The sequence below is a fragment of the Anser anser genome (genome assembly GCF_964211835.1).
Source record: "Anser anser genome assembly, chromosome: 3".
Classification (NCBI taxonomy): Eukaryota; Metazoa; Chordata; class Aves; order Anseriformes; family Anatidae; genus Anser; species Anser anser.
Genome location: NC_139722.1, coordinates 113,797,335 through 113,809,324, shown reverse-complemented (window position 1 = coordinate 113,809,324; position 11,990 = coordinate 113,797,335).

Sequence of the window (11,990 nt, the reverse complement as noted above, 5' to 3'; positions counted from 1 at the left end):
TATTGATAAATGCATATATTATATTACTGAGAACAGGCTCTATGTGCATGGGAACGCAGGTGCGTGTTTCTTCTTGGTGCTTAAATATACAACCATAGTTAATTGTGCAGCTGGCAAAAATTTTGGTGAGGACATCCTGGCTTAAATTTCACAGAGGTGGAGAAGCACAGCAGGGGCTGGTGCCCACAGCTGCAAGCTGTGCAGCAAGGGGTGCCGGAGGGGGGAGAGCAGTGGCAGGTCTCCTGTGCCCATACAGGGGCTGCCTGGCTGTGCGCAGAGGACTGGGGGGGACACGGTGCTCCAGGGGTTCTGGTTGCAGACGGCGACCGGAAAGTGTGTAATAAAACAATGAAACCGCCTGCGGGTTGCATCGAGCCCATCCACCTCCCAGGAGGAACAGGAAACTTTTAAATGCTCTTTACTGTAACGGAGGAAGCTCCTTAGCAGCGAGCGGGACTTTTGCTCATATCAGGCTGCTGGTACCAGTCCTTCTGTGGAAAAGGTTTGGGTGGGGAGGAGCAAAACTGCTGCAGGAATGGTTAATTCTTAAAATAAAGCGCACCCCATTTCCACCAAGGTAGCATGAAGAGGTATTTTGATAGGGAAAGAAAACCAACCCCAACTCGAAATCCACGGCCTGCAGTAATAAAAGCTGTCAAACGCCCATGCTCTCCCCAGGAGCTTCACTGCAGCCATCAGCACCATGGGGGCAGTGGTGACATCCCCTGAGGCACCGGGTCCCAGCAGGGCACACAGATCCGATGCCTCTCTGCCATAGGGACACCAGCTCGAAGCCAGATCCCAGCCGGGCTGCATGCAGCTTTGCCCAGGGAGCATGGAAATGAAGGGGAGCTTGCATGCTGATGGTGGGTGGGGAAGGCAGGCACCCCCAGTTTGCACATGGGGACGATTTTTTGGATGCTGAGCATTCACCCAGCTGAGTTTGCAACCCACTGACTTAAAGCCCTGTAAAAGCAAAGCTATGCACTTTTTTGGTCATGCCCGATGCTGGGGGCAAACGCTGCAGAACGCTGGCTGCACGTGTTTGCGCTGGCATTTTCCCCTCCAAAGGCAGTGTACAATCACCGCTAGCTAAATATTTGTAAAGCCCAGCCTCCCCTGCCAGGTCTCCCAACAAAAGGCAGTCTGTGCCTTCTTTTTAGTGGCTGCAACGAAAAATCCACGTTGAAATACAGCCAAAAGAGGTAAAAACAGCCAAGCCTGGCCCGAACGCCTAGCCCACTGTCACAGGCGAGGAGGGAGCAAGCAGTACATTGTTGTCCCCATTGGCGGTGGCACTGGGATGCTTTGCCACCCATGGGGTGCAGAAGAACCGGGGTCAGGTCTCCTGCGATGCTTGCAGGGCGCTTCTTGCCCCGCAGCCCCAGCACCCCTCTGCGTCCCAAACCACCACAGAACAGCAGCTTGTTGTTGCAGGGCCTGGCTACCTCTGCGAGCTTGGCCAGACCCGTCCATTGGAGGAGCAGCCAAGGCACACAAATAAAGCAAAATAAAGTAATCCTTTTGGGCTGGCCCAAAGAGAACAAGTCTTGCTCTTCTCTGGCCCATGGGAGAACCCAGTGAAATGTAGTGCTAGCTAGAACAGGCCTTGTTTCCTTCCCTTTTAGGAAGTTTTTGTGTTTTATTTATTTATTGGTAATCTTTCCTACAAAAAGGGAAATGTGGTTTCAAAGTGGAACAGGTGAAATATTCCAAATTGAAAATACCTGACACGTGTTTTAGAGTAGCCCCTGGCTATTGCCCCGTGCTGCAGGGAGGGTTCCCAGCCGTGCGGCTGGCAGAGCTTGCAGTGGGCCTGAAGGTGCTGCCTCTCGCCATGACAGCACACGGCTGCACCCAGCAGGAACATCCACACGGCTGACAACATGTGCTTGCCTCGAATTAGGCCAATTTCCATGCCTCACTGTTGATGCAGACGCTCCTCATAAGGCATGTATCATTTCCTTCAGTTAACGGTCCCCGTGGCTGATTACCTCATTATTACCAGCTTACGGCTGGTTTCTAATCAGATTTTCTTTCCAGCTTCATTTCCAGCTGCTGGGTAATGGCTGGAGGTGGAAGGATTCCGGGTGCCCCTAGGATTGAACATCCCTTTTAGCATGTAGGGTCATCCCTTTAGTGTGTAGGGACATCAATGTTTAGCACATAGGTACCCCTGGGCTGGGCTCATGGTCCCACTCCTCGCTGCCACTCTCCATGTGCCTCTGCCTCCAAGGCAAAGCTCCCGGCAAGGTGCTTGAGCTGACGCAAGGAACCATCGGCAGCCGACAGCGGGAGGATGCCTGCAGCAGCGCCCAGCACTGCGATCCTGGGGGGGAATGCAGGGCTCCCCCGTGGACTAGAAGCAATGCTTCCATCTCTTCTCACTGTAGCACAGATGTGAGATTGGAGCATGCAGAGCCTTTTCCTTCTGCAGAAGCACAGACATCCAGACGGCACTCGTGTTGTCTGGCAGGGCCTGGAGCTGGCCTGCCAACAGCAGATTCATTCGGTTCTCATTTAAACCCATGCCCCTTGGTTTTGTTGCTGGACCACTCTCCTGTGGCTAACGGGCAGCCAGGGGTGCTCACTGGGTGCCTGGGCCTGGGGGAGTCTCTGACCATGTCCAGCCTGCGCCCTGCATTGCCCCAATCCCCCCGGGGGTGCAGCGCCCTGCTGCAGCTCGGCAGGCGGCGTCCGGCCCGCGGGCTGTGAGCTCCGGGGCTCTGCATCCCAACTGCAAACTGCAGCTGCTTTGTCAGCATCCAGTAGCTGCTTTCTTTGCTAAAAATAGGCTAATCCCTGCAATAAGATCTGAATTAATATAAAAGTGACATTGCCAAACACACATTTTCTCAATTCTTAGCCTTTCTAGCTTGAGCATAAAACCCAAGCTCCTTTGTTTTGCAGCCTTTAAACATATTTCCCTCTGGTTTCACTTAGGCAGAAGCCAAAAACCTGCATATACTGAGCTGTGCGGCTCCAGCCGGGACAGATGAAGCAGAGCTGGAGCGGAGCAGACGGCTGCGGGGCTGTGGTGGGGCTGGTGCTGGGGAAGAGGCAGCACAGATGGCTCGCCCTGACAAAGCAGCGGCTAAGGACAGCTCGCCCTGAGCCCGGGGCGTGGGGGGCTGCAGGGAAGGAGGAAACTTGCTGAAGTGTAAATATGGGCTGGAGGTGGTGCTGAGGTTTGGCTGGAAGTCGCTTTGTCTCTGCCTGCGACAGCTGGCTTCATAAGTAATAATAATATAATGATCACCATATTGCACATGTATCGTAAAGTTATATTAATATAATAATAATAATTCACAGGTTAGCAGGAACTTGGGGCAGCATCCCTGGGAAGAGGGATGGCCAAGGCTGCCCAGTGTGCCCAAAGGAGCACAAAGGCAGGTTTCTGCACATAATTTTACTACAGCGTGGGCCAGCCAGGATTTTGTCTGAATTGATATAACATGCTGCCTGGAGAGGCACGAGCCATCACCAACCGGGTCCTTGCAAGCCAATCCATGCACAGAGCTACAATTTCAATTATAAAAAATAAATAAATCACAAAATCGGGTAATGTCATTACCACTGGAGCAGAATAGTCAAGCACAGAAGGAAAAGAGATTTAAAATATATTAAATCATATTATAGGGAGGTTGTTTTTTGCTGCTTCCAGTTTCTTGTGGGAGCAGCCATTGCACTGCATATCCCACCCTTTCCCCCAGGCAAATCTGTGTTTTCTTCAATTATTGTGTTCCAAAAGAGCTGGCAGAAAGCCAGTGGAAACCTATGACATTCAGACATAAGCTTTAGCCTCCTGACTGCACAACAGTGCCGCCTCAGAGGTGGAGGCTCCTAAAGCCCTCCACTGGTGACCGCTCAAAGACGTGGGAGTGTGCATGGCCGTGTCGAGAGGTTCAGAGCTTGAAGCAATGGGCAGCAGCAGAAAACTCCTGTTTTTTCCCCAGTCTCAAGGAGGCTGTGCTTGGAGCTCTATCCACTTCCCTTTGAAGGCAGGGGGAAGGCCCCATCCCCACTGATGCACTCAAAACCTGGCATTGCAAGCAGTATTATTTTCACATTTTCCCCTGAAAGCTCCCCCTTGCAATTTGCTAAATGAAAAGCATGTTGCTAATCCTGGATAGAAGCACTCCATAAAGCCAGGTATGTCTTTATTCCTCCCTCTCTCTAAACTCCTCCGAAGCCTTTGGGATTCAGAGTTGGCTTTTGGGGTGGCAGCAGCAGGAATGTGGATTTTGCTGCACCTGGAACCTGGACCGAGTGCTGTCTCCTGCCGAAGCATTAGCCTCAGAAAGGGGAAGCAGCCACCAGGAGTGGTGCTCAGCACGCGTGGCGCCGTGCAGCGTTTGGACATCTCCCATGTTTCATGCCTCATTTTCAGGGAAAAAAGCAAACAGCAAGGACTGAGGTTCCAGCTTTGGCGCTTCTGAACCAAAGGCTGTCAGAAATGGGAAAACCAGAGTGGTTTATTAGGGAAATCTTGCAGTGATGCATTTCCTTGATTTTATTTTGTTTTATTTTGCCCATGCTTCCTTCTAACAAAGTAAAAGCAATGAAAAAATAAGTTTGCATCAGGCTCTGTCCTGAAGGCCATTTGGTTGTCACACTCCAAAAATGCTCACTGAAAACCTCTGCCAAGCTCTGTTGCCAGAGGATAGGACGTTATCACTCATTATTCCATTCTCCTGCAGCACACAGCTATTTCTACAAATCACCTTTGTCAAAAAAAACCAAACCCACATTTAACATAAAAGTGACAATAGAGTTCATGGAGATGTAAACCATTTCTCCAGGGTTTAGGATTTCCTGGCAGAGCACACATATCCTTTGTTTCTGAAAACAAGGATCAGCAGAGAGCACCACACCTTTGGGCGGTGCAATGAACTTTACCGGCAGCAAGAGCAGTATGTGCCGGGCCGCGGCTCCCGCTCCGCTCTGCGCACGGTGCCTCTGGCTGGGCCTCCATCCTGCCTCCTCCTTCGCAATTCAGACCAAAGCCAATATTTTGCATTTTTCACTGGTTTTGGGCAAACACGCGCTCCCCCTGTGACCAGCAGCGGGGCACAGACTGCAAAGCAAAGCACTCGGTAATATGCTGGTGACCTTGGTTTGGGCACAGCAGAAGCAAAAGCTGAGCTATTGGCCCTGCAGCTGCTGCACCATCACTGTACCACTTCACACACCTATTAAATATAATATATATAATGGTATATAAGTTGTTTTTACATCCACCTGCACCTGCTGCCAGTACTGGCTGGCAGCCTCAACTCAGGGTTCGTGGATGCAGCAGCCCCATCTGGCTGCAGGCTGGCTCCGAAAATAGGGGCGAGAGGAGGGAGGGGAGCAGGAGCCAGCAGCGCCCAGCACTAGGGTGTCCCCTGGAGTCCCGCTGCCACCAGGACACACTTGTGGGGAAACCAGCCCAGCCCTCTATGAATTGTTTGGGCAGCATCAAAGGGCGCTTTCATCCTCCCAGCGCAAGGAGCCTCTCCCAGGGCTGGCATCTTCTTGGTGGATCATGGGGCCGGGAGATGCTATCGGAACTGCTCAGGGTGGTGAAGAGCGGGGAGCGCCCAGGAGGGTCCCCCGGCCCAGGGCTGTGGGATGACAGATGGCACATCCTGCCTTTGTTTGCTGTGGGTGGAGGGCTGGGGAGGCGCTGATAGCATCGTGCTGAGCTCGCTGCTGGCTGGAAGGGCCTGACTCTCTGCAGCAAGAAAATAATGTCCTTTTTTCTTTTTTTCTTTTTTTTTCTTTTTTCCCGGGTTATCTCCGGAAATCGGCCTGCGGACACACGTCGGGGGTTTATTTTGAGCACAGAAGAGAAGGCTTTACCCTGGCAGACATCCCTGCCTCAGAGCTGAGCCTGCCCCCTTTGCCAGGGGACATTGCTCCCAATGTTCCCCATTTACAAATTGCAATTTTTATTTTAGAGGGGCTCAGAGGTAGAGTCACTTGGGAGTTCTGCTGGCTGCACGGCCAGGTTTGCTCGGAGCACTAAACCTGGGCCGCTCTCTGGTTTTCCTTCTCCTACCCCAGTGGCAGTGGCTGTGGCTGTTGCAGTGACGCTCTTTCTGAAATGCCAGTGCTCTTCCTTCCAACTGCAAAGCCATCAAGCCAAAATGCAGTTCATTAGGTTTTCAAATTTCACATATTGTATATTTTTCATGGATTTTCCCCAGGGGTCATAGTTAAAAGCTATGAAAACTTATCTTTGTCATAGATTCTCTCTGGTTTCAGCAAAGGGTGGGTGCATTAAATAGTCAGCATGAAAATCACTCTGGACTTTTTTTTGTTCTTCAAAACATCATTATATTACAACTTTCCTACCATATCTACAAATCCTCATTCCTTTGCGTCCTCATCAGCATTTACGACTTCCCTTTATATATATTTACTTTAGCTCAAGCGGAGCAAGGTAGTGCTGCTGGGAGTGTTTTGCAGAGCCAGGCAGAGGTGCAGCCCCTGTCCTTTCGGAGGCATCAGCCTCCAGACTGGTTTTCTCCTCAGGCCGCAGAGGGGAGGCAAAGCCACTGCTGGTGATGCCAGAGGTGCTGAGCACCTTTGCTTGGCAGTGCCAAGCAAAACCACTGGCATGCAGAAGTGTGGGATACCAGGACAGCTGGGTGGCAGTCAGGAAAGGGTCATTTAAACCACAAACACTAAAATGTGGGCCAATAGCAGGTGCTGAAAGACTCTAATGGTTTTGAGAGGTTATGTTCGGCCATGTAGGTGACCAAAAATTTAACAGCTGCAAATCAGCTGGAGATCAGGAGGTGATGGGAGAAGCAGCAAAAACTCTGAGCACCACCATTAGTGGTGGGGACAGCTCGGCTCCGATCATCCCATCACACTGTTCGGCAGTCGAGAGTTGCTTTGGATGGGGTCCATCCTTACGACAAATATTGGGGAATGGGAAGAAAAGGCTTGAAAACTTGCCCAGCATGGCCAGGGTGCCACGGAGCGAGTCCCACAGGGCTGCTGGTGCCGTCGTGAGATAGGGTCAGTGCTCGCTGCTGGGAGCAGAGAGAAAGTGGTGATGTTGTGCCCCAGAGCACGGGCAGCGAGTCCCTGGCAGAGGATGTTATTTTATTCCAGGGACCAGAGCGAGCCTCCATTGGCTTTTTAGGAAAAAAAAAAAAAAGAAAGAAAAAGAAAACCTGATTTTCCTGATATTGTTCTGCACCTTTAAAGGAAATTCCAGGACCGGGAGCCTTCAGTGGAACAATGAAGCAAGCCAGGGAGTGATGAGGGCTGACAGGGCAGGTCCCTGTGCCCGCGCCTGAATGCCGTTTCGGAAAGGAGAGGGCTGGGGAGGGTCCGGGGACAGGGCTGGCCGGGCTCACCCACACGGCTCACATGAGAAACACGGGGGAGAAGCAGCAGTGCCCCTTTGGACACCCTGCTGGGTCAGCACCCTGCCGCACGGGCCATCGCAGTTGGCAGAAGTCTGAGTGCTCCGGCTGCAGCAATTGCAATAGCTCGGTGAGGGGCCAGTGAGCCATAAGGCGTGGCGCAAACACCTTCTCCACCACGGTGGGGTTGGGTGGGAGCTGCCGGTAGAGTCAGGTCTGTCGGCACCTTGGTGATACCCAACGTGCTCCCTCTGCAGCAGGCGTCCAACAGATGTGCTGTGAAGCAAGTGCTGAATGCCCAGCTGAGCAAAAGGGTCTGGTGTCAAGTGATTCATTTCAGGATTTTGTGAGGAGCCTGTTCATTTACAAATCTCCAGCTGGAAGTTATTAGGCCCTAAAAACAAAATAGATTAGGACAAAATTGTGTCTCCCTGCAGTTGGTCTGCTATTAATTTGCGCTGAATGCTGGAGCCAGCCAAGATCCAGCATGCTGGCTCGCTCCTTCTCCTTTGGCATCTTCCTGCACTGGTGCCAGCTCTGCACAAAGGAGATGGCCCTGCAAACTCTTTAGGAAATGGCACCGAGATGCAGGTGCCATTTGGGTGGAAAATGGGGTTTGGGGCTGCCCGTTGGTGCTGGTCTGTGGCCACATGGCACGGCGAGGGGCTGATGTGCCCACTGCCCACCACCACCCCTGCCCCTAACTCAGTAGTGTTGTGCGGATTTGTGAAGGGGCGAGGGCTTGCTGGTGGGCTGGCAGGAAAAACATGCATGAGAACATGGGAAAATGTAACGTGAGCTAAATATGCTTCAACATTTTTCAACTATGCTCTATCTTCAGCGTTTGAAGAGGCTGGTTTGCTCCGCAGAGCTGCAGTACGTTGGCCCCAGCTTGTAGCCCAGTAGCCCAAACCATTGCAATCACCAGCATCCAGTGAGCGCCAGCAGCACTGTGGCACGGGGAATTTCTTTCAGCTGACAGCAGCAGTGCCATCTGGTGACACAAAATAACAGCAGATCGGGCGCATTGTGTCAGAAATACAAAACTCCGTTTTGCCTGCAGCCCTAATGGTAGCAAAGCCTGTGCCTGGGGACGTGCGGGCTTCGCACAAGCAATGCGGTTGTGCTCAAGCAATGCGTTATGCACAAGTGATGCACTGTGCACTAACTATGTGTGCCTGTGCTTTGGACCCTGTGCAGTGGGGATGGATGAAAACCAGTGCAAATGAAGGGAGCATTTCCTCACTCAAGTCAGCCAAGGCCAGTGTCACGTGCTGTAATTCTTATTTCAAGCAATAAATCCTTAATGCCAGACTTGCAGGAGCTCATGAGGAGCCGCAGGGACAACTGAGACCTCTTATTAAATAGATGTTCTGCAATCATCTCCCCCTTGTGTCTCACTGTTCCTGAACCCTGCTGGAGAATGCTTCACCAGGGAGCATCCCAGCACCCCAGCATCTGAGCAACTCAGCATCCCAGCTGCAGTCCTCAACACCCCTTGTGCCCAGCGAGGGGCCGGGAGCTGTGTCCTCCCCCTGGCCGCAGGCTGCAGCTCTGCTCTGTGTTCGCAGCACGGTGCTGAGGTGCAAGCCTGGCTTACACCGCAGCACAGATCCAAGAGGCACGGCCGAGTTTCACTCATCGCTTACTGCTGGCCAACACACACATTTCTAAGTGAGCAAACTGTTTGCAGAAGTATTTCTTAGAGCTTCCCCAGTTCTGCCAGTGTCAGACACATCCGCCTCATCCTTCCCACATCTTCCTTAGCAGCAGATCAAGTTTCTTTCTTTTCATACTCAGTTTGCTCTGAATTAAAAGGAAATAAATATGCTGCAGAGATTTCTATGACCTGATTCTGAATCACTAATTCAGATGGACAGTTTCAGTGCACGTTAGCGTCCCATCAACTCACAAGAATGAACTGAATGTGTCTTTCTTTGTAATGCTTGCCCACCTCTATCAGCAAAATCCCACTTGTGACACAAAAGGGGCTCTTAGGGGGCTCCCTGCCAGCCCAGGCAGGGTGCCCCCCACACATGAGTCCCGTCCTGTCCCCCAGAACAGCCCCCCTCCCAGCCAGCCCCACAGACATGTTTTCAGGAGGAGGGTTTGAACCTCAGGAAGCAGCATGAATTACTGTGTGTCAAAAAAAGAAGAAAAAACCCTGCTTGAACTGAAGGCATCTGACAGCATGTACTCAGCCCCAGCCAAACTGGAAAAAAAAACAAAGCCAGGGTTCAATGACTCAAAAAGTGCTTGCTTTGCTAAACACATCGAAGTACCTTCCTCTCACTCAAGGGAAAGCGAGAGGAACTGGCTGGGACCCAGGCAGCCCTCCCTCCCTCCCTCCCAAATATTTTGAGTTATCAAAAAGCCTGAACAATTTCAGCTGAATCAGAACAGTTCCTGGCAGTTAGTAAGCCATTGCTCATAAGCGAAGCATCCTGGTGTGGACACGTCCCACCAGCTCTGCTGGCAGCAGGGCTCACAATGCTGCTACACGAACCCCAGTGTGTCCTCTCTTCCTCCTCCTCACCCAGTCCAGGGAATGGGCTCCTGCAGGAAGGGGGCTGCTCAGCTTGTGCAAGAGCTGTTCCCGTTGTGCTGACAGCATGCTGGACATGTGCTCTCATTCCTTACCATGGCAGCCAGTGCACCTCCAAACTAATTATCTTCTGCCCCAAAATCACAGCCGAGGGATTGGTGCCAGGTAGCAGAAGAAGCAGAAGAGCCTATGGATGCTGAGGGAAAGGTAAAGAGATAGGGAGCAGGCAGGTCTCTGTATTAGCAGCTGAGTAGTTAAATAAATGGATAAATGGGGGCTCATCAGGTAGGCATCTGGGCCAATTGCTGCATTCCCATGTAAGTGCTGCAGAAGGGGCTAGTCCTCCTTTGGGAGGTTGGGCAGTGGGGTGCTTCTCCCTGCTGTGGGTGCTCTGCAGGGTGAGCAAAGCAAAGGGCTGCATGTGCTTTGTGCAGCTCTAAATCAAATCTGGCTGGGATCTACATGCACCGCAGGAGTAGCTCTGACAAATGAGGGTCAGCACATCACTGCCTGGCATCCTACCACAGCTGGTCTCAGAAAAGGGATGACAGTGGAGACTTGTCACTTGCATGGGGCACACGTAGAGTGCCCCGGCTTTGGCAAACCCCCAGGCAGCCACTGCCTGGCTTTGGCAAACCCCTGGGCAGCCTTTTCTCTGGTGAAAAGAAGAACCATCTACATGGTAACACGTGCCCCTTGGCTTCGGCTACGGCAAAATGTGGGCTCCTTGCCCTCGGAAACGGCAGAGCTTTGGTGAACCCTGGGTGCCTCTGCCCCGCCTTTGGCAAACCCCATTTTCCTTTTCCTTGCTAAACAGAAGAAGAATGATCTATGTCACAATGCAGGCCTCTTGGCCTTGGCTACAGTAAAATGCGGGCCACTTGGCAAAGCTTTGGGAAACCTTGGGTGACTCTGCCCCAGATTTGGCAAACAACCAAGTCCTTATCTTTGACAAAAAGAATGATCTACAGCACAATGTGGGCCACTTGGCCCTTGGCTATGGCAAGATGTGGGCCTCATGGCCTCAGCAACGGCAAAGCTTTGGCAAACCCTGGGTGCCTCTACCCCGACTTTGCCAAAGCCTGGTGTGCTTTTCTTTGATGAAAAGAAGAAAGATGTGTGGTAAAACGTGGGCCTCTTGGCCTCATCTATAGCAGAGCTTTGGCAAACCCTGGGCACATCAGCCCGAGCTTTGGTCAAAACGAAAAATGAAAAAAATGAAAATAAAACAAAAATGAAGCTCATTTTCATGGTTGAACAGGAAAAGAATGATCTAGGGAAGATGCGGGCCTCTTGGCCTCGGCTATGGCAAGATTCAGGCCTCTTGGCCTAGACTACAGTAGAGCTTTGGCAAACCCTGGGCGCCTCTGCCCTGGCTTTGGAAAACCCCAGTGTGCTTTTCTTTGATGAAAAGAAGATGAACGGTCTACGGCATGATGTGTGCCTCTTGGCCTCGGCTACAGCACGATGCGGGCCTCTTGGCCTAGACTACTGCAGAGCTTTGGCAAATCCTGGGTGACTCTGCCCCAGCTTTGGTGAACCCCCATGTCCTTTTCTTTGATGAAAAGAAGAAGAATGATCTACAACAAGATGTGGACCTCTTGGCCTCGGCTATGGTAAGATGCAAGCCTCTTGGCCTTGACTACTGCAGAGCTTTGGCAAACCCTGGGCGCCTCTGCTCTGGCTTTGGAAAACCCCAGTGTGCTTTTCTTTGATGAAAAGAAGAAGGATCTATGGCATGATGCAGGCCTCTTGGCCTCAGCTACGGCATGATGCAGGCCACTTGGCTTTCTCTACAGCAGAGCTGTGGCAAACCCTGGGTGCCTCTGCCCCAGCTTTGCCAAACCCCAGTGTGCTTTTCTTTGATGAAAAGAAGAAGGATCTATGGCATGATGCAGGCCTCTTGGCCTCGGCTACAGCAAAAGTTTGGCAAACCCTGGGCGACTCTGTCCCGGCTTTCCCTAACTGTGGTGTGCTTTTCTTTGATGATAAGAAGAAGTAAGATCTACGGCAAAACATGGGCCTCTTGGCCTCATCTACAACAGACCTTTGGCAAACCCTGGGTGCCTCTGCCCTGGCTT